The sequence below is a fragment of the Pelodiscus sinensis genome, chromosome 16 (assembly GCF_049634645.1).
Source record: "Pelodiscus sinensis isolate JC-2024 chromosome 16, ASM4963464v1, whole genome shotgun sequence".
NCBI lineage: Eukaryota > Metazoa > Chordata > Testudines > Trionychidae > Pelodiscus > Pelodiscus sinensis.
Window position 1 is genome coordinate 20,595,284 of NC_134726.1, and position 22,184 is coordinate 20,617,467.

Genomic DNA, 22,184 nt, shown 5'->3' on the forward strand with positions numbered 1-22,184 from the left:
GGACAGCATCCAGCCCCCGGGCCTGAGGTTCTCTAACCCTGCACTAAATGAAAGCTAAGACTGGCAACAAATCTAGTTATTGCTGAAGGGAGCATCTATGAAAGTACTCACGTGAATAAGTGATGCTCAAAATGTGTAAAAAGTTGGAAAAAATCAGATTTCAATGTAGCATTGAAGCATTGTTTCAAGTGTGATTTTTATACATTTTTTCTGATTCTTTATAACTTGTACTTTGATGTAATCCATAAGGGCTAAACTCTGGGTAGATATAATTCATCCCCATTTCTAAATGGGAAAGTGATGTGCAGAGAGGTAAATAACTTGTCCAAGATCATAGAGCCAGAAATTGGATTAGAACCTACATCTCATAGTTCCTAGACCACTAACTACAACACAAATGTTTTTAGTTCCCCATCTGAAGACTAGTTTGGATTCTATTGGTGATTGATTTCTCCCTAAAAATACTGGTGGTGTTTCACAGTTTGATCAAATTATAAATGGCCTAGAACAGTGGTTCCCAAACTTTTTGGCATCACGCCCCCCTTTTTGATTTTTGAAAAACCCTCCCCCCACTCCCCCAAATAGCAGCAATACTTGTTGAGAAAAAAAAAGAAAAAAAAACTGAGCAGGGCAGCAAAACTTGATAAGGGGGGAGGCTGGGTCGCCTCGCACCCCCCCTGAAATTTCTTCATGCCCCCCCCATTTGGGAACCCATGGCCTAGAAAACATAACCTATGAGGGAAGACTGAAAGAATTGGGTTTGTTTAGTTTCCACGTCTACACTAAGAAATTATTTCGAATTTACTAAATTCAACTTATGGACTCCCAATTTAACAAATTCAAACTTCCACATCTTCACTATGAGAAAGCATCAAAATTAGTCCAAGGCAGGCTCTGTTAATGTGGAGGCACTACCTTAGACACAAAGACCCAGAAAACACTCTGGGGGGCTGCAGAAGGCCTCATGGAGGCCAATTAGTTTGAATTAGTGGCACTGGAGCATCCACACTAATGCTATTTCGGATGTACAAGTTCAGAATGAGTGTTATTGCTCATGAAAAGAAGGAATACAGAGTTTGAATTCCGCAAGCCCTTGTTTTGGAATAACGAGCTTGGTAGTGTGGATGCATCACTTACAAGTTTGAACTTGGGGGTGATTATTTCTCACTAGTGTAGACAGACCTGAGAGGTGAGATGATAGCCGTTTCTAAGTACCTAAAAGGGTGTTGCAAGGAAGAGGGAGAAAAATTGTTCTCCTTGACCTCTGATGATAGGACAAGAAACAATGGGCTTAAGTTGCCATGGGGGAGATTTAGGTTGGACATTAGGAAAAACTTCCTAACTGTCAGGGTGGTTAAATACTGGAATAAATTGCCTAGGGAGGTTGTGGAATTTCCATCACTGGAGATATTTAAGAGCAGGTTGGATAGACATCTAGCAGGGATAATCTAGATTCTAGAAGGTGATTGGTCCTGCCGTGAGGTCAGGGGACTGGACTTGATGACCTCTCAAGGTCCCTTCCAGTTCTAGTACAGCCGCTCCCTGAGTTGCGAACGGTCGAGTTACGACCATTCACACTTACGACCAAAGCTTCCATGGAGCGGTCGTAAAGGCGGTCCCCGAGTTACAAACGTGAGCCACGCTTATGAACAGCGCGGTCACAAGTAACTCAATGGGATCCGAGTTACGAACAGATCAAGTTATGGCCAAGTGTTTGGTCCGTAACTCGTTCGTAACTCGGAGAGAGGCTGTATTCTGTTTCCATGAAAATTGAAAAATTCTTCTTGTAAAGATTTTGGAGAAAAGTTATCCATAAATAGCAAAACAGAAGCAGGCAACTAATATATCTAAATAGCTGAAGTGTTTAATAATATCCAACAACACCAACTGTACAGCCTACCAAGAATGTCTAGTATTTCACCACAAGCCTGTATACTGCAACCTGTTTAACACAAGTAGTTGTACATATCTCTTGATTTAGTCTACAAACCTCTATATTTTTTTGAAGTTTCTTCTTACATTTTCTGTTTCCTTTCCTCTTTGAAAAGGCAAGCCTTGCAGATAAACCCTTCTCGAACTATGCAAGTGGGGGAAAAAAAGTGTTTCTGTATTGATGGATATCACTGTACCTGCTGATACCCTGGAACTGTCAAAACAGAATCCATTTTCTCTTTCGGAGGGAATGAAGCTGGTGGATTTTCATGGTTATGCCTGTGACGGATGGATGTGTCAAACCAATATTCTGGGCAATTATGCTTAGCACAGAACATGATGCTCACCAGAAAATGAACAGACATTATGCTTTCTAAAGTTCAGTTTTGAAAGCTACTGTGACTAGTGGCAGTATTTATCATTCAGCCTTCAGCAATGCACAAGCAGTAAAAAATAAAACCAGCAGTACAATACAGCACATTTACTAGTGCATCGTAAAGTCCATCACCAAACTCTAAGGAAAGTGCTAACTATATAGCTCTAGGGATTATTAACTCACACTCATGAGGACATTAATAAGCTTATTTGGAACGCTTTAAGGGCAACTGCAGATTATGTGGGGTTAAATCTTGCTTTGTACACCTATGCAAGGCCTGTCTGTAGAGAAAGCAAAGCATTTTTGTTGCATGGTAAGTTGAGGGGGAGGGGGTGAAGAGCCCATGCAGTGGTGCAAAAGCAAAGGAAACATCTGCCATGACTCTGCAATGCTTGGTGAATGTAACAAGGGCATAGACAGTGAGCTGGTGTCCACTATGAAGCCATGGTTGCCAAACCCTGAGAAGGCAGGACACAGCAGGCCATGTTCTCTCACCCCACTATGACCTACTAGCTGTACAGGTCTAACAATCCTGACATACTTGTTGGGGTTGAAGAGTCCTTTCAAGCGAGCCCGCTGATGGGGAGGGGAGACAAAAGGGGGCAATTGTGCTAGAGCCTAGCGATTCTAAGGGCCTGCGCTTAAATTGCCACCAGAGAGCTGTGTGGCACTCTCTGGGCGGTGCTGAGGGCTGGGGTAAGGTTACTATATTTGACCTATCAAAAAAAGAGGACACTCCTGAGAGGGTGTGTATCTGTATCAGTATCTACCAGCTCCCGTTGTATTAATGTGTTATCTAGAGTACATTGATACAACGGGAGCTGGTAGATACTGATACAGATATACTCCCTCTCAGGAGTGTCCTCTTTTTTGAAAGGTCAAATATGGTAACACTAGGTTGGGGTGAAGTTCTCGTTGCACCAGCCATGCCCCTTCTGTCTGAAGCACTGTGCCTTGCAGGAGTCTGGGACCGCCCCCCACTAGAGTCCAGCATGGCTGTCAGGTCCCTTATCACCAAGTTCTCTTCAGAGCAGCCTCCGTTCACCTGCCTGTGCCTTGTGCCATTTCCTGGAATTTGTCCCTTGAAATGAGTGAGAAGAGCAACTCCCTGGTCTGACATGCTCTGTGCAGCTTCTGCACACTTCGGCAAAAGGAAGCTCCCTTTCCATTCACCCGGTTGGGCAGCCAACTGGCAACACAGCCCAGGGCTCCCACTTCGAGCTGTAGCTGCAAGAGATGCACAGCAGTTCTGGCCACTGGAGAGGAAATGCGGCTAATCAGTGATATTTGCTCCAGTGTCTTCGCACCAGCTGAGCCCCCCAAACTGTGCTTCCTGCTTATTTGTAGGGGTGTGTATCACAGGCACCACTGCTGCCAAGAGTTAATGGAGCTCTCCCTGTCACTCAGCTGGTAGGAAGCAGTGCAGGAAATTCCACAAGAGTGCAGCGCATGCAGCGGAGTGACATCTGCAAAGCTCCCTTTGGCAGGGCCTGTGCAGGTTTGTTACCAGCCTTAGTGCTCATTCTGTGCTTTATTTAGCCAAGGTGCTGCACCTCCAGTGTAGAGAATGGGATCTGGTAGCAGGGTTCCAGTTCCAAAGAAAGTCTCTTGAATCTACAGCCCGCTGCTTCAGAAAAAAAACACCCCTACTCCCTGGTTCCCTGCTTGTTTGTAGGGCTGGTTGCTCGTGACATGCTTTCTGAGTGGAAAACTCTCAGCACCCTTCTTAGTGGGCCAAAGGGTCCCTAGAATTAGTGCTGGTTGTGCGACAGTGAGATATTGCTTTCCACGCAGTTCTCCCTTGAGGAATCTGGAAAGTGTCAGTGTGGCTGGTCCTTGCAGACATGGGGATTTTGCTCCTACCTTGGTGCATCCACACAGGGCTGGCCAGAATCTACCCTTCAATCTCCACACTATCTTGGTGAAAGTGTTTGCTGCACCTCCAGGAGGTACAACACCCACAGATGCGACTTTAAGCTCCCCTCACACTCTTGGCAGTCTGGTTGATTGGGACCATTCCACCCTCTTGAGTAACTTAGAGCAACCCTGGGCTGCCAATGGCCAGCTGAGAAGCTTGGAGCTGCCCCAAATCTGGTAGTGCCATATGCCGCAGCATCCCTCTCCTGTCCCCCCTCACGCCTTCTATGTCTGTAGCTACTTGTTTACTCATGGAGCCACATACAGGGCCAGTGGATGCGGGAACTGAGGCGGGGGGAGATAATTTCTCCTTGACCTTTTGGTTGCACAAATAAGTAAGCTAATGGGAATTTTTGCTGCATAAAGACTGCAGCACTCAACAATTAAAGGAGAGCCATTTAAAAAATATCAAAAAACTCCACAGGACCACAGAGATTAGAGTAGTGTGCCAAGTAAGGATTGGTAAAGCTTTCCTTGAAAACACAAGCTGCTAACATAGCTCCTCTCCAACCTTCCTGATTTACACAGGGTGACTATATTTTCCCTATGCTGAATACAGGACCCTTGGGAAAATTACCCATTTTCAAGCAAGTTCAATGGCAACCAATAAGAATTATGCAGGACAAATGTTCAACTTAACATCAAGTTGACTGAGACCCTATTAAAAAAAAGTGATGCCTAGTTGGAGTCTTTTTATTTACCTTCTTATCTTTAAGGCTTTAGTGCTCACACAGGGAAAGGTGACACACACTCCTGTACCTTTCTCTCACACAGAGGGAAAGACCAACCATCCCGACCTTCCCTGCCTGATCCTCTCCACACTCTATGCCAGGCTGGGCCCCGGAACAGGCCTGCCTGGTCTGGTACCTGATGTCATGTAATCCTGAGGCAAAGGAAGTGGGGAGCCCCATGCAGGGTCATATGACTCCTCCTCAGATTTCAGCCAGTGGCTATGTCCACACAGCAGGCTTCTTTCGGAAGAAGTTTTTCGGGAAGAGATCTTCCAAAAAAACTTCTTTTGAAAGAGAGTGCCCATCCTGCCAAAGCGCACTGAAAAAGCAATCCGCTTTTTCAACAGATAGTGTCCACACTGCATGGACACTATTTTGCATGTAAGCTGTGATTTACTATGGGCAGAGTGGCCATCAGGACACCTGTGCTTTTTCCTCTTCCCCATCCACACCTGCCTTTTTGCGAAAGAGCTCTTTCGGAAAAAGGCTTCTTCCTCGTAGAAAGAGGTTTGCCAATGTCGGAAAACCCCCTCCATTCTTTCAGGGTTTTGGTTTGGTTTGTTTTTGAAGGAATGCAATTGCAATGTGAATGTAAGTGTAGTTTTTTTGGAAAAACAAATGTTTTTCTGAAAAAAAACCACTGTAGTGTAGACATACCCAGAGTTCACACCAAAATGCACTACGAGGAAGGGGAGGGATGTGTGTCCAGTTGCTGTGGAAGGAGTGGGGGAAGGGATGACCTGCCCCATGTCTTTGCAGAGCTCATCTTTCCCTCACCTCACTTCCCTATGACTGGAAACAGCTTGTCCCTTCCTGGCTACACAGTGTCAAAAAGTAACTAACACCTCCAGGCTGCTGCTGGCCACCAACATAACCTAGTCACCTCCTATCCCACGCCTACTGTGTGAGCAGGAAAGGAGAAAGCCCTAAGGATGCATTACACACCAGGGTCCGGGAAACCTGACTGCCGGGGCTTCAGTGAACTCAGCAGAAGGATGGGTCAGTAGGGGAAGGTGCCAAGGGAACGGAGAAGCCTGCCTGCAAATGCCACAGCTCACAACATGTAGCCAGTGCCAGACAGTAATGGGATGGGAGTGGGGGAGAGTCCTGCTGGCTGAGAGCTGGCATGTAGCACAGGCTGTACTGATGAACCAGTAGGGAGAGCAGCTGGCCCTGTACACTGCAGATTTGCTCTGTCACCAGCCTGGCACACCCACTTCCATCTTCAACCACTGGACCCTCCCACTCACTTTTAAGAAAAAGTTGGGACACCTGCAGGAGAGCTTAAATACAAGACTGTCCCTTTAAAAATGAGATATCTGGTCACCCTCGATCTGCATAACCAAAAGATGGCAGCACTCCCTCACTTATGTACTGTATCATACTGAGCACCCTCCTTTTAAGGACATATCACAGGCATTACGTTAAGATTTGCACAGGAGTTATAATTGCAGATGCGGAACTAGAGTGGAATTTTTCCTGCATCATCTGCCTTAGCAAGTCTGGCTGTAACAATAAAACCATTAAACTCTCCACTAATCGGTGATTTGTCTTAGTCTTTGTTCAATCACTCTCCCAATTTTTGTGTCATCCACAAACTGTCAGTGATGATCAGGTTATTGATGATAATACTAAATAGCATAGAGCCAAGAACCAGTCTGTGTAGGATTCAATAGAAATATATTTGCCCTGTAGTAATTCCCCATTTACCATTACATTTAGTAGTACATATCAGTTTTTAATTCATTTAATGTCTGCCATGTTTATTTTGTATCATTCTAATTTCTTAATCAAAATGTTGTGCAGTAGTTCAAATATCTTACAGAAGTCTAACTATGTTACTGCAGCACTATTACCGTTAGAAACCAAATTGTGATCTCATAAAATATATAAAATTAGTTGGATAAGATCTATTTTCTATAAATTTGGTGATTGGCATTAATTATATTAGCTTTTTTTAAATTCTTTATGAATTTAGGCCCATATTGATTGTTCCATTATTTTGCACAGGGTCAATTATCAGTCTGACCGGTATTTATAATTACTTAGGTCATCTTATTTACTCTTTTAAAATATTGGCATGACATAAGGTTTCTTCCATCCTCTGAAACTTGATTTGTTAAAAATCAAACATAGTGGATCAGAGAGTTTCTGAGACAGTTCTTTTAAAATTCTTGGATGTACAATATCAAGACCTGCTGATTTAAAGGTGATTAATTTTAGTAGCTACTGTTTAACATTCTCCTTAGTTAACATTGGAATGGAAATATTTCATTATCCTCATATGATGTATATATATCATCTGGCTTTTTCCTTCACACAGAACAAATATTTTATTGAACTCTTCCCTGCATAATTATTGATAAATGTACTATTTCCGGCTAGTAGTATACTACTATTAGTATAAGGATTCCTTTTGCTCCTAGTATTTAAATGTCTCCTCATTGTCCTTAGCTCTATTGGCCATAGATTCCTCCTTGCATTGGTTTGCTTCCCTTATCAATTTTCTATAATTTAGATTTACTGTCAACTTTCCCTTTTTCTCCTTTATTTTTTTCTTTATTATTAATGCTTTCGGGCTCCTCTAAGACAGATGGGTATCCCAAGCTGCCTCTTCTTCTGGGTCTTTTTCCTGCTTTAACTTCTTTCTTCAACCTATCACGCCTCTTCAGTTGCAACAGCTAAGGTCAATCAAGTTCTCCAGGATTATCAGAGATCTCTGACTCCTTTTTAACCCCTTCTGCTCCTGTGCAGAATCAATGCACCTGATCATGTCTTCTTTCTTGATTGCATGAATGTGACTTTGTGAACACTTGGAAAATGTTCTTAAACATTATTATTCAGATTTATTTTCAGTTGCCAATCATCATTCATTTTTTTTTCTTTTTAAGTTCTTTCTCCCTGCTGATTTAGCTTTTAACTGTTTTCAGCAGTATGAAACTATCCATAGTAAGGCATCAGGTATATATATATAGGGCTGAAAATAGTTGTAGGGACTGGGGCACCCTGAACCAGGCCCGGCATCCTTAGCAAGGGGGGTGGCTCTGAGCCCCTGGAAGTAGCAGAGTGTCAGGTGGAAGGGATGATGTTGGGGCAGAGTTCCTCCCCATTACTCCTTCATGGCCGGTGGCCAGAAGCCCAGGGACTGCAGCCGTGGAAACTGAGAACCCCAGGCCATTTTAAATGGATGGACACTAGGACTACTGCTCCTTTTGCTCCCTCCTGTTGGCAGCCCTGCCGTTGCCTCTTTTGCCCCTGGATGCAGGTCAGTCCAATGGCTAATTCTTACTTGTGTGCTGCACCAGCATTCACTGGTGGTAAACAGCTTTCTCTTCCCTGATCTGTGGTGTCACTTTAAAAGGTCTCCCCCAGGCAAGGAAGGGGGAAGAAAAGAGTGAGGGACAGAAAGGAGGAAGTGCTGTGTGAGCCGAGGACTGACAAGCAGGTACCAAAGGAAAGGTTCTGGGAGGGATTGTTTGTGGAAGTGGCCCAGGGAAAAGCTCCCAGATGGTGAGTGGCAGTAACCCTGCCTATTGCTGCTGCCTTAGGGTCCCTGGGCTGGAACCTGTAGGAGTGGGTGGGCCCGGGTTCCCCACAACCTCCCCCACAACATCTCAACCTCTGCCTTGAGAAGAGAGATAGAAAATATATTACTGGTTGGGACTGTGTTGTGTTCGCACATAGCCAGTGTGATCTAAGCAATCAATAACTTTTAATTCAGTGATCAGTTTTTATCTGTCAAGACAAGGTCGAATAGAGAATTTCCATATGCTGGATGAAACACTTGTGGAATTGCAATGTTTTCAAGAACAATGTTTAGAAAGTCCAAAGATTTTTTTAGTATTGGTGGCATGACAGTTACAGCCTACATAGCTCAGAGGCAGTTTTCTCACTCTATGTTTTATAGACATATGCTTAAAGAGCCAGCCATCCTGTTTTCTAATGGTCTGTAGCCAGCACCTAATGGAACCCCATCTTGTGCTTATCTCTAGACTATCGATCCATACAAGATTATTGGCTTCCAAGCTGTGAGTCTCTTGAGAACAGGTAATGCCACTTTTGATACAGAGTTCTACTCCTAATTCTCTTTTGCCCACTCCATTCTTCCTAAATCGCTTATAACCAAGGGCGGCCCAAGACGAGCTGCCGGCGACTGGCGCCCCAGGCGGAATGTGCGATCAGCGCCCCGCCTCCGAGACGAGTTGACAGCAACTGGAGCCCTAGGCAGAATGCGCGATCGGTGCCCCCGCATCCAAAGCCCACAACGGCGGTGCCTCATCATTGGGCGCCCCATTTAACGTGGCGTCCTAGGCAACTGCCGAGTCTACCTATATGCACGGGCCGCCCCTGCTTATAACTGGTGATTTTAACATTCCAACCATGTCAATTTTCCCATCAGGTTTAAGTAATACCACCAAGGTCACATTTATGCTCATAAGTAACCAATTCCAATTCCTCTTGTTTATTACCCAGCCCCCCAGCATTGGTGTCTAGGCAATTATAGAACTTCTTCTCTGTGTCCCTTGTTGCTTTGATACATTTTGTTCTTGAATTCTTGATTTTGTGCTAAATGAATGCTCACTTATTCCTCCATTTTACCCTCCCATTTTGTTGTCACATTTAATAGCCTTGCACCCTAAATCATCAGAAGAGTCTGAGCTCATCCATTGCAGAGATCTAGTAGGTGGATGGTACAACGACCTGAATTATAATCAAGGAAGTTATAAATGTCACGATAGGTTTAAGGCAAGTTCCTCAGAAAACAAGTAGAAGTGCCAAAGTGTCATAATTTGGACAAACTGGGAATTCATCATCAGCGACGTGAAAGGTGACTGGCTTCACTGAGATGTCAGGGAGCTAGTAGAAGTAGAGGTAGAGCTCGGCCTATTGAAAGAAAAGGTGTGCATGGGTATGTCACACTTCCCCGGTGTACATGACTGAGACCTTATCCACGCACAGAAGTTGAACTCATCCAGGGCCCATCCCGGCTGGTGCCCTACGCAGCCCACCACTGATACCACTCCTAGGGAGAGAAGTGGCCGCTCCACATGGGGGGCTGAATCTGTGGGGGAAAAGGGGCTGCCAGCTTTCCCAGACCAGATGCCAGTTACTGTGAAGATGTCTAGTCCCTCTGGTCCAGGAGAGTTGACACCCTGGAACATGGCTGGAGGAATCCAGGGTAGGAGCAGGCAGTCACACAGCTGGCCAGAGAGAAGTTGTGCTTTTAAGGGGAAAGCGCCACTTTCCTCCAGCCACCCGCTGTGCAGCTGTCCCCTACTCAGTCCTCCAGCCCACTAAGATATCTGGTGAGTGGGGGCTTGGTGCTGAGCCCTGGAGAGATGACTAGGAGATGGGGATGGGGGTGGCTGGACTGGCAGTGAGCTGGGCGTGGCAGCAGGTGAATGGGGGGGGGGGGTTGGCTGGAGCAACTCTGAGCTAGGGGCAGGGCCGGTGAATGGAGCAGGGGGCAGCTGGACAGGCATTGAGCTGGGGAGGGCGGAGCGGGCTGAGGACAGCCAGAGCCCTAAGCAGCATGTGGCTGCCTAGGGCACTATGAAATTTGGGGCAATTTGGTACCCCAAATTTCATAGTGCTCTATGAGGTTGCATGTTTTACATATGGGTAGAGATGGCCCTGAACCCGTGTAACTAATAATCAGTTTAAAAACACAAGGTAAACTGATCTAACTGTGTCAACAGAGGGTTTTGCTCCAGGTTCACTAAATCATGCCAAAGATATTATGTTAATTAAGCTGATGCTGTGTCTGTTTTTAGACAAGACCTAAGAGGAAGGTGAGATGGTAGATAAGGCCTGAGCCCTGGAGGGAAGGTGGCCGGGGGATGGGGCAAGGGGCTGCCAGACCACCGCTGAGGGGCTACTAGGGATGAGGTGGGTGCAGCTGGACTGGCTTTGAGCTGGGGGGAGGGAGTGGCAGGGAGGAGTTGGCGGGGTTGCCAGACTAGTGCTGATCCCTTTCCTTCTTTAACTGATTCTTGCCCCCAGGGTACTCATCTCTAATGTTTCCAGCAGTAGAATGCCGCACATAGCCTCTCACTAGTGTTTTGGAAAGCTCTCCTGTCAGATCAGAACTTCAGTACTGAAAATATAGCTTTAATATTGTGTATCCAGTAACTTTCCATGATGCCTACATATGTCTGTTGTCTCTATTTATATCACAATCTGTGTGCAAAAGCAATACATACTGAGCATATTGAAATCGCGTGCATAGCAATAGCATTTTGTCCTGTACTTTGAGTGGTTACTTACGTTTGTGCAAAGTGATGCAAAGGGATGTGAAAATGCTACTGTCTGCGGTTAGTTGCACTTACATCTACTTTGCACTGGTGTTGATGACTGAATGCGATGCAACAGACGTAATGGAAAGTTGGTATGTTCATAAATGAATTTTGGCTAAAACAATCTATCTAAGACATAACATTCATATACAGATCCTCCAACCCCACTACCACCACTCATTGATGACTTGGATTACTCTTGCCTTCTCAGCAAAGGTCTTAGGCCTCATTTACACTGAAAGCATATGTCGAACTTAGCTGCATTAGGTCAATTTTCTAAACAATGAGTTGACACCACCAAGCCTGTTCCATTGACTTTAAGGCCCATTACAGTTGATTTCTATACTCCTGCTTTCACAAGGAGTAACTGCTAAATTCAACCTTGCATGGTCAACATTGCCGTAATGCAAACGCAGCGCTTTGAAGGTCGATGGTTTCGGCCTCCAAGTGGTGTCCCATAGTTCCCTGTAGTGACCGCTCTGGCAGGACTTGTGACTCTCCTGCTCTCCAACAGGAGAAGCCCTGGGAAAATTTGAATTTCATTTCTTGTATGGCCATCATGATGAGCAGACCTCAGAGGAGGCAGCACATCTGAGCAGCACACCTGACCATTGAGCTCCCTGAGTTCCCAGGATCACAGATGAGTACCAGCAAGGAGTGTGCAGGAGGTCCTGGACTTCATTGCTGTGTGGGGAGAGGAATCTGATCTCGCAGAACTGCAAAGAAGCAAAAGAAACGTTGAGATCTATGCCAAGATTGCCCAGGGCAGGGAGGAGAAAGGACATGCCAGGAACACCGAGCAGTGCTGAGTGAAAATAAAGGAGCTCAGGCAGTTGTATCAAAAGATAAAGAAGGCAAATGGACAGTCTGGAGCATCGCTGCAAACATGTCACTTGTATGAGCAACTGCATGTGATCACTCAACCAGCTTCCCTAGCCAGTTCATAGATTCCTCCCAAGACACTCAGGCAGCCTGAGGCAGCAGCGTGGAGGAAGAGGATGAGGAGGAGAATGGCCAGCAGGCGAGCAGAGCAAGCAGGCAAGCAACCGAGGTCACCAAGAGCCGAGAGCTTTTTTTAAACATTGGAGCCAGCCCCCTCCTCCCAGGATGTCTCCTAGTTGGGCCCTGATCACAGGGAAGGGCACTTTTGTTGAGTTCACATTTTGTATTGTGCTAAAAGTAGGTTAAGGCAATTGGGTGTAATCAGTGGTGGTCAATCTGCCTACACAGCAGGAGTCTCTGGAACAGCTTATTAATGTGTCTGGAGACGGGGGGGGGAATCTTCCCTGCACATCTCCATAGAGTTCTCATAGAAAAACTCTTTCGTCCTTTTTACAAGGTTTCTGGGGAGATTCCATCCAGTCTGATTCCACCCTCTACAGCAGTGAGTGGTCTGGCATCATTGAAGCACAAAGCAGTGCAGCATAAGGCCCAGATTTCTGGCCACATTCAGTCAGCATCTGCTCCCTGTCACTGTGCAATTCAGAGAAGACTGATATCGCGCATGGCAATCTGGAAGGGGAAGCTATTAGTCCCTGCCTCAGCAGTAAACCTGTTTGTTCATCCGCAAGGAAGCCTGGCTTGAGACCCCTGCCCTCCTCTTTTGCCATGTCCAGGCCCCCACCCCTCCCACCTGACCACTCCTGCGGGAAGTGAAAATTGCACTCTCCCAGCAAACGGGGTTGCCAAAAAACCAGGTGCCATGTGATCCCCTGTCCTGCCTGTAGGCTCCTGCCTTGTTTTGTCCCTTGCCACCAAACAAAGACCAGCTGCACCCCTGAGAACTTTTGTGTGTTCCTGCTGCAAAGTGGGCAGCTAAAAGCATAACTGTGGCCTTGTACACAACAATCCCTATTGTCTTTAGACAGACCTTCCTTTTATTCTAACAGATGAGGCTTTATGTTTTACAATGTAGTTCCTGTAACGTCTGCCCTTCACTTTTCATTATAGTGGGAACAGCTGTGAGCCCGCTTCATACTCCCAAGGCTGGCCTTCTCACAACCAAAAGGCAAATTGTAAACAATACTTAAAGCTTTTTTAGCTGTAATTGGAATTTCCACAGTGGCTATGAGGGCAGCCTTCATGCTGAAGCGCAATATCATTTATGACACTAGTGTGCAGGAACGCAGTAGAAGAAGCCATAAAACATTTTTCACATTGCTTGAATAAAATGGCACAATCCTGTAAAAGAGCGAAGCAATCAGGTCAGTCAGAGTTGAGAATGCTCAGCATTGTACGAGATTGAGCTCCTAGTGTTTACTTCATAAGCACCATTTTTCAAAACTAATTATTTTGTTTTATGTTGTAGCCAGGAAAGGAAAGTGAAAGAAGTGGTTTGTTCTCTTTCATGGCTCTGCAATAGTGCTGACATGGAAGGGTGCTGTCCCTCAGTAGGATGGCCACAGGGTCAGAAATGCCAGGAGGAATTGTTTATTTTTAAACACTCGTAACAGGTCATTCACAATGAGAAGAGTTTCTTTTCTATTGGATGTGTAGACTGCTGGTGTGAACAAAGTGGGGCTGTTTTTCCTTAAGGATATGTTGTTGGGATGCTGGGAAAATGTCTCTTTTAAATTCAGCTAAAGTCTTACAGGATCACAGCTGTCCCTGTCCATCATGAGGAACAAAAGCAAACCGTAAATGAAGGGAATCAGACAGGGCTTAACAACTGAGATTTATCATCTCAGAGGAGCTGAAACAGGCAAGCCTCCTTTTAGATGTCCTTTTAGGTAAGGACAAATGGCAGAGTTAAGAAAAGTTTTTCCAATAAAAGTATTTCCTCAAAAGAGCATCTAGATTGGCACGGATGCTTTTGCGCAAAAGCATCCATGCCCAGTATAGACGCGCTTTTGCGCAAGAAAGCTCCGATGGCCATTTTAGCTATCAGGCTTTCTTTCGCAAAAAATTAAGGTGTCTGTCTACACTGGCCCTCTTGCGCAAGTATTCTTGTGCAAGAGAGCTTATTCCTGAGCGGGAGCGTCAAAGTATTTGCGCAAGAAGCACTGAATTCTTACATTAGAATGTCAGTGCTCTTGCGCAAATTCAAGCAGCCAGTGTAGACAGCTGGCATGTTTTTGTGCAAAAGCGTGTGCTTTTACGCAAAATCTTGCCAGTCTAGACGCACCCCAGAAGTAGCTTTTTCTGTCTTGTAAAAACACAGTGGATTGTTGTATTAATCGCTGTCATGACTCATTTGCACTAGAAAGTGGAAACATGATGTGAGCATAGTAGAAATATACTGTTCTTGTGGGCCCCACACCGCAAAAATGCATTGACTCCTTTGCCATGCTTCATTCAGCTCATGAAGTCCAGGAGCATGGACACAATCCATGATAAAGAGATGCAACCAGAAATAGCAGATTTAATTAGAAAGTTTAACACAAGCTGTGTCATCTAAGCTAAAGGATGAGCACTGGAAAACACCTGTCCCCATTCGTGTGCACTGAGCAAATGGGTAGGTACTTTTACCCCCACTTTACAGATGGGGAACGGAGGTATAGAAAGACAATGATTTGCCTAATGTTCCATAGTAAGTCTACAGCAGAGCAAGGAATTAAACTGAGGTTTCTTAAGTGTCTTAACCACCTTAAGCTCAAATGCACAGACTCATTCCTGGCTGAGGAAACACAGGCTCTTTTTCGAACATTATTTTTTCAGGGGCTAATGCTTTAGAACAGTGGTTCCCAAACTTTCCAGCATCACGCCCCCTTTTTGATTTTTGAGAAACCCTCATGCCCCCCCCCCCAAAAAAAAATAGCAGCAAAACTTGGGGTGGAATTGATGGGGGTGTGCATGGCTGGGTCGCCTCACGCCCCCCGGAATTTCTTCACACCCTTATTCAGGGGCAGACTGGCAATCAAAATAGGCCCGGGAAATGGGTTGAGAACAGCCCACTTTTTCACATCAAAGAATTTTTTTTTTAATTTACTCTTTGACCCCCATTAGCCACACCCCTGACCCCTGTTAACCACGCCCCTGATCCCCATTAGCCACACTCTCTGACTCCCATTAGCTAGACCTCTGGAGGTAACACTCTCGGGGCAAGATGGACACATGACCAGAAGTAAAAGGTGTCATGTGACCCCCTCTCTAAGGACTTTTCCCACCATGCGCCTACCAATAGGGATTAGTTTGGCCCCTACCAAACCTCCCTCATGCCACTATCCTGCAATTGCATTAACTCAATATGTGTGACATTAAGTCGGAGGTGGAGGGGGCGGAGAGGCTGGGGGGAGTGTTCCCTCTAAGAGTTTCCTCCAATGAGCAGGATGAATTTTGTGTTATGCACCAGAACTGAGTTCACGTGGCTTGTTTGGATTTGTCACTGTTGCACCCAAGTTATTAATAAATATCTTAGGGTATGTCTACACTACAAAGTTAGTTCGAACTAACGGACATTAGTTCGAACTAACTTTAATAGGCGCTACACTAGTGCTCCGCTAGTTCGAATTTGAATCGAACTAGCGGAGCGCTTAGTTTGAACTAGGTAAACCTCATTCCACGAGGATTAAGCCTAGTTCGAACTAGCTAGTTCGAATTAAGGGGTGTGTAGCCCCTTAATTCGAACTAGTGGGAGGCTAGCCCTCCCCAGGTTTCCCTGGTGGCCACTCTGGCCAACACCAGGGAAACTCTATGCCCCCCTCCCGGCCCCGGACCCCTTAAAGGGGCACGGGCTGGCTAAGGTGCCCGTGCCAGGTGCAAGCCTGCCAGCACCCAGCCAGCAGACCCTGCACCTGGCACAGCACAGAGCCACCCACCCGATGTCCCCCAGCCCACCCCCTCTTCCCGGGACTAGGCTGGCGGCTCCCGGGAGCTTGCCCTGGACCGCAAGAGGCGGGCACCTTCCCGGGCTAGTGCGGACATCGTGGACCTCGTCCACGATCTCCGCACTAGGCACAGGAAAGTGGCCGTCTAGGGCAGGAGAGCTGCCAGCCTGGCCACCCAGGAGCAGGTGTGCATGAAAATCAAGGGGTCCACTGAGACCCCCGACCCTGAGCCCTGAGCTTACAATGGCCGTCCTGGGTCAGACCAAAGGTCCATCTAGCCCAGTAGCCTGTCTGCTGACAGCGGCCAACCCTAGGGATCCTGGAGGGGATGGACCGAAGACAGTGACCAAGCCATTTGTCTCGTGCCATCCCTCTCCAGCCTTCCACAAACTTTGGGCAGGGACACCACTCCTACCCCCTGGCTAAGACCACTCCATGGACCCAACCTCCATGACTTGATCTCACTTCCCTTTCCACTCTGTTCTAGTTGTAGCCTTCACAGCCTCCTGCAGCAAGGAGTTCCGCAGGTTAACTATTTGCTTTGTCAAGAACAACAACTTTCTCTCAGTAGTTTGAAGCCTGCTACCCATTCCTTTCCTTTGGTGTCCTCTAGTCCTTCTTTATGGGAACTCAGGAAGAACTTTTCTGAATGCACCGTCTCCACCCAACCCCTGCTTTTAGAGACCTCTATCCTGTCCCCCCTCCGTCTCCTCTTTTCTAAGCTGAACAGTCCCAGTCTCTGTAGCCTTTCTTCATCTGGGACCTGTTCCCAACCCCTGATCATGTTAGTTGCCCTCCCTTCTCCCAGCCTTTCTCTTCCCCTCTCCCACCTCCTTTTCCCAGTCTCCCCCAGTTTTATTCAATAAAGACAGAGTCAATGTTGGAAGAAACGTTATCTTTATTTTGTACATCAATAAGAAGGGGGGCTAGGGAAGGGTAAGTGGAAGGAGGTGAGGGAGGAATGGGGTACGAGCCCCCGATGGGGAGGACTGGGCTGGCTCTGCGGGCTTCTGGGGGTGGAAGCTCTCCTGCAGCCCCCCAATTGCCCCCTCTCCCCAGATGGCAGCCTGCGGCAAGTGCAGCCGGGCTGATGGCCGAGTGGTGTGATGTGCCCAGTGTGGGTACTCCGGGCACTCCAAGCCAGAACTTCTTTGCAAGCGGGGCACCCCTTAGAACTGTGTGTCCGGGGTGGGGGTCGGGACCCTTTAAGCGCAGCCCTCGGCTAGCCTGAGACAGCATCTCCATGCTCTAAGTCCTCCTCTGATGCCCTGCCGGCACTGCTTCCGGCCATCCTTAAGCTCTGTTCAGAGTCCACTCAATGTGGACTTGCTAGTTTGAATTAGCAAAATGCTAATTCGAACTAGTTTTTAGTTCTAGACGCGTTAGTTCGAATTAGCTTAGTTCGAATTAACTAATTCGAACTAAGTTAGTTCGAACTAGCGCTGTAGTGTAGACATACCCTTATAAACCTCTCCCTTTTCCCTCTGCTGCCCTGTCTCCTCCCCTTACTCCATCAGCTCCCCTGGTGCCTGCTGCTCCCCCACCCCTCATCCTCCTCTGATGTCCTGACTCCTGCCCTTCTCATTGCCCTCAGCCCTTCTGCGACCTGCCCCCCTCCACTAGCCCTTCTCTCCCCCCTGTGCCCACTCCTCCAGTAGTCCCACTCTGATCATGTGAGCTACCCTTCCTCATCCCCTCTCCTAACACCTCCCTGTACACACCAGCTCTGCCTCTCTCCTCTGGTGCTGGTCCCTCCCCTGAAGGTGTCTGCCCTTCTGCTTCACCCTCAGAATCCCCTGGCACCTGCACCTTCCCTTACTCCTGCACCGTCTCGGTGCCCCCCCCCTCACTGTCCCTGCCCCCTTTGCCTTCTTTTTCCCTAATATCCACCCCCTCATCACCCTCTGCCCCCATTCCCCTCATGCCCCGGTGCCCTCACACATGACTTGCTCCATCCCCACCTTCCTCATGCCCACCCCTTCTTTCAAGCCTTCTCCCAGCACCTCCCCCTCCCTCTCTAGCTCCCAATGCCCTTACCCTCTCCTCTCCCAGCATAAACCTGTGCCCCCTCCTCCCTGCCCTTTTCCTCATTGACTGCACTTGGACCCCTGGCATTTGTCTTTCCTCCACCCTGTCCTTTGGTGCCTTCCCCTTCTCCTGACCTGCCCTCCTCCCCTCAGCACAAGCCCCTTTCTCTCCCACCCCTTCTCCCTATTTTCCTTCCTCCCCTCCCCCACCTCCTGCCTTCCAGTTTGCAGTGCTGGAGTCTGTGTTTGGGCCCCAGCTGCTTCCGGGACTCCAGACCACTTCCTGGGCCTGGAGTTGGGTCACGTGGTGCAACTCTGGGCTGGGCGGTTTTAAAGTCTTGGGCTGTGATGTCACAGCATGCCCAGGCGTCTCCCCTCTCAGCTGTTGCGCGGTGTTTGAGCACGCCGCGCATGTGCTCCGTTGGCCCCACCATGCCCCTTACATGGCTGGCGCCAGGGAATTTAAAGTGTGGGGCTGCGGAGCCCCGTCACAATGCTCCTCCTCCAGCAGCCGCCAGCCGGCCCTTTGGCCCTTCAGAGGACTGTCCACCGGGAAATTCCCAGTATCCCACCAGGAATGCCCATTTTCACTGGTGGGTGCCACAACTCTGCCTACAAAGATGCATGTTAATTTGGGGTTTGCAAGTGCAGCTGCTGCAGTTGGCCCAGTGACGCATTTATTAAGATGATTACTTCCAATTCCCCAGAAGTCTATCCCAAGTACTAATTTAAACCCTGGCAGAGGGTCCATGTTGAGATTGAAGTGTACATTTCCAATCACCTCAGAAACAGCTGGAGAGAAGGGTAGGAGTTGTGAAATACACAGTGAAAATTAGAAGGTGGGAAGGTCCGATGGGGGAAACATTAAAAGACATGTTTGGCTTGGCTAAATGATGACAAAAGCCTTGATCCTGCAAACTGCTCTGTATGCACAGAACCCTGGGGACCCATGGAGCCAACAGGGGAAGAAACACAGTAATCTGCTTACGGAGAGCAGTTTGCAAGTTCAGGGCCTTAGAGGGAAGATACCAATTTGTACTAGGATTTCAAAGGTAAAAACCAGCAAGGGGCAACCTAGGCTAGTGAATGTGCCACATGAGTGGCCCTCCTGCATCTCAGTGGGCTGCAAGATGGTCATAACCAAGATGGTCTCCTGGGATAGAGTAGTTTTGCTAACTGCACTTGTGTATCTAGAATTTGCAGGATGCACCAATTGCTCTAGCACTTTGTCTGGGTGCAGAGATAGTGAACGGTTTTCCCAATGTTGTGTGCAATCAGCACACATCTTACTTCACGTGCCTTTTCTTTAAGTTTAAAAAACTACATGGCTGAAAACCAGCAGAATCTGACAACACTGTGCATGGGCAGCAGCAAACTAACTGACTTATGGGCCACACACAGAACCCCAGTGGCTGCTTGCACCCTCCACCCCCACCCCGCCACTGACCTAGGACTTACTTTGAACCTGTTTGAGGCTGGGATTTGCTGTAGGCTTTTTCACTGTGCCAAAATATAAGAAAGCAGGGGAAGGGAGCAGCTGCACGAATGCAGCATTTGTATGGCATTAATTTGCCAGGGAACAAGCTTAACAACTCTGCAACACAGTCCCCTCTTCACATGGCATGAAAATAGCAGTTTGTTGACCAGAGAGTATTACCATGCTAAAAAAGATGAAGGTAGGTCAATGGAAAGCTAAGCCTGCTGTATGAAGTTGTTTATATTAAGACTCTTATCTGCAACATGGGCTAATGGCACAATAAGAGCATGTTCTGTTAAGATAATCATATCTATAGTACATTAAGATATGAGCTGAGTCAGAGCGGAGTGTGTCTAGCCCCTGAGGGGCATATTTAGCAGAAATCCTGAGGACTATGACTATGATAGAGGATGCTACATAGGCTCTTATGATTCAGCTGTTGCAGAGCTGAACTAAATGAGACACTCCCTTTTCCTCAGGGCTTCTCTACACAGAGCAGCAATCAATGCTATGGGGCGGGGCAGGAGTGATTTCTAAAACATGTGAGTGTGCTGTTCATTCATTAGTCTATGTAGGCTCTGCTAGTGCTCACTAAACGTTCACCAGGGAAAGATTAGTGCTCACCCACTGGGCCTAGGTGCACCAATGCAGTGCATCGTGTTGAGAAATCACACCTTGGGAGAGTGGCTTGCTCCACCCTATAGACAAGCCCTCAGTCTCTGGGTTTAGGATACATTCACATGGCTGTTATGGCAGTGATGGGCTAGTGAATCAAACACAGAGCATCTTGGGAAGAAGCTCCCAGAAAGAAGTGAAGTGGAAAAGCTTGAGGGATTGGGAATGTGTCCCTGTCCATACTTAGGGCTTTGTGGAAATGGATCTCCCGGGGTTCAATTTAGCAGGTCTCCTAAGGACCTGCTAAATCACCTGTTGATTGTGCCCCCATTGACTTTGGTACTCAACTGGGTCATGAGGAGTAAGGGAAGCTGATGGGAGACTTTCTTCACCTCTCACACTGGTAACACCGCAGAAATTCAACCTAAAGTACATTGACTACAGCTACACTATTTATGTAGCTGGAGTTGCGTATCTTAGGTCGGCTTTCTCCCCGAGTGTAGACCTAGCCTTAGGAAGTTTAACAAAAACATTCCTCTGGGTCTGCTGCTAGTTCAGCTGCTCTGCTGACAACATGGGTGGGAGACCCGTTGAAGGCTTTTTTGTTATGTATAGTACAGTAGCATTTAGAGGCAACAACTGGCCCTGCTGTGGTAGTCGATAAATGAGCATCCGATAAGGAGTTCACTGTCTGTGGCCACCTGACCCTACAAACACACGTGTATATCACTTTAAGTACATGAGCAGTTTCGCTGAAGTCACGGAACTACTCACATGTGTTAAGCACATGTACAAGTGTTTGCAGTAGGGATGTTAAATATCGGTTCATTGAATAGTCGAGTAACCTCAAGAATTCTTATTGCTTAGTCAACTATTCTATAGTCCCTGGGGGCGGGGCTGGCAGCCAGTGCGCTCCGGCCTCGCTCCTGAGGAACCCCTCACCACTCTGCACTTTTGCCTCTCTATCAGAGGCAGCAGTGCAGGGTGCCAGGTGGGAGCTGGTCCACCAGGGGAGCCAGTTTAAAAACCAGCTCCCCTCGTGGACCGGTTGCCTGTCACCCAGTGCTGCTGCCTCAGCAGGGGGTGGCAGCAGCCTCTGTCTAGGGTGGGTCTGAGCTCCTGGACCTGGTGTGAGCCAGAACTGAGCCAGGCTGCCTGCCCGCCTGGCTCCTAATACATTTTAAATGCAGAGCTGCAGCAGGGCTAGGTCCCAGATACATTTCATGCCAGGAGTGAGATGGACTGCCAGCCTGCTAAATTTACTGGCAAGTGGGGGGGGGGGGAGGCGGAGGAGGGGGAAGGGGGGAGGAAGAGGAATGTGTGTAGTCTATAGCATTAACCTATGAACATTTGCTTATCGGCTACACTATTACATCTCTAGTTTGCAGGGTCAGGTACTAAACAGACAAGGCAGCTTGAGGGTGACATGGGAAGCTGTATCCTCATTTCTTGGAGAGGGAGTAGTAACTAGGGATGTAAAATGTGTTTATTTTGGTAAATGTGTAACAATTGGAATTTTCAGCTGTTACATGTTTACACTTGGGCGGGGGTGGGGGGGGTGGGGGGGGTGGGGAGGAGAGGTGGCTCCGCAGGTGCTGGTACATGTCAAGAGCTGGTTTCATTCCTGTAAGATGGTGCAAGGCAGTAGTGGGTGGGGGAGGGAGGCGGAGCCAGTGCTCACAGAGCCGCTTGTCCCCCCACCCCTGCGCATACCAGCTCCTACCTGCTCTCCTTTTTCTCCACCCTCCCAGCAAAGGGGGGGCCACAGCACCCCATGAGCACCAGTCCCCGCCGCATAGCTGCCTCTGATACAGGGGCAGTGGTGTGCGAGGGGAATGTAGGGAGTGTCTTTCTCCTCAGTCAGAGGTCACGACAGTGAGGGTGTGGGGGTGTTTTGTTTTTTGCTTCTCACGTGTGTGGCCCCCAACTGATTTCTTGTAGGTTAGTGGCCCCCGAATCAAAAAAGGTACCCCACCTCTGATTTACACGATCACATCCCTAGTAGTGACAGTAAAGTCTGCGCACACTTGACAGCAGTAGACAGGAA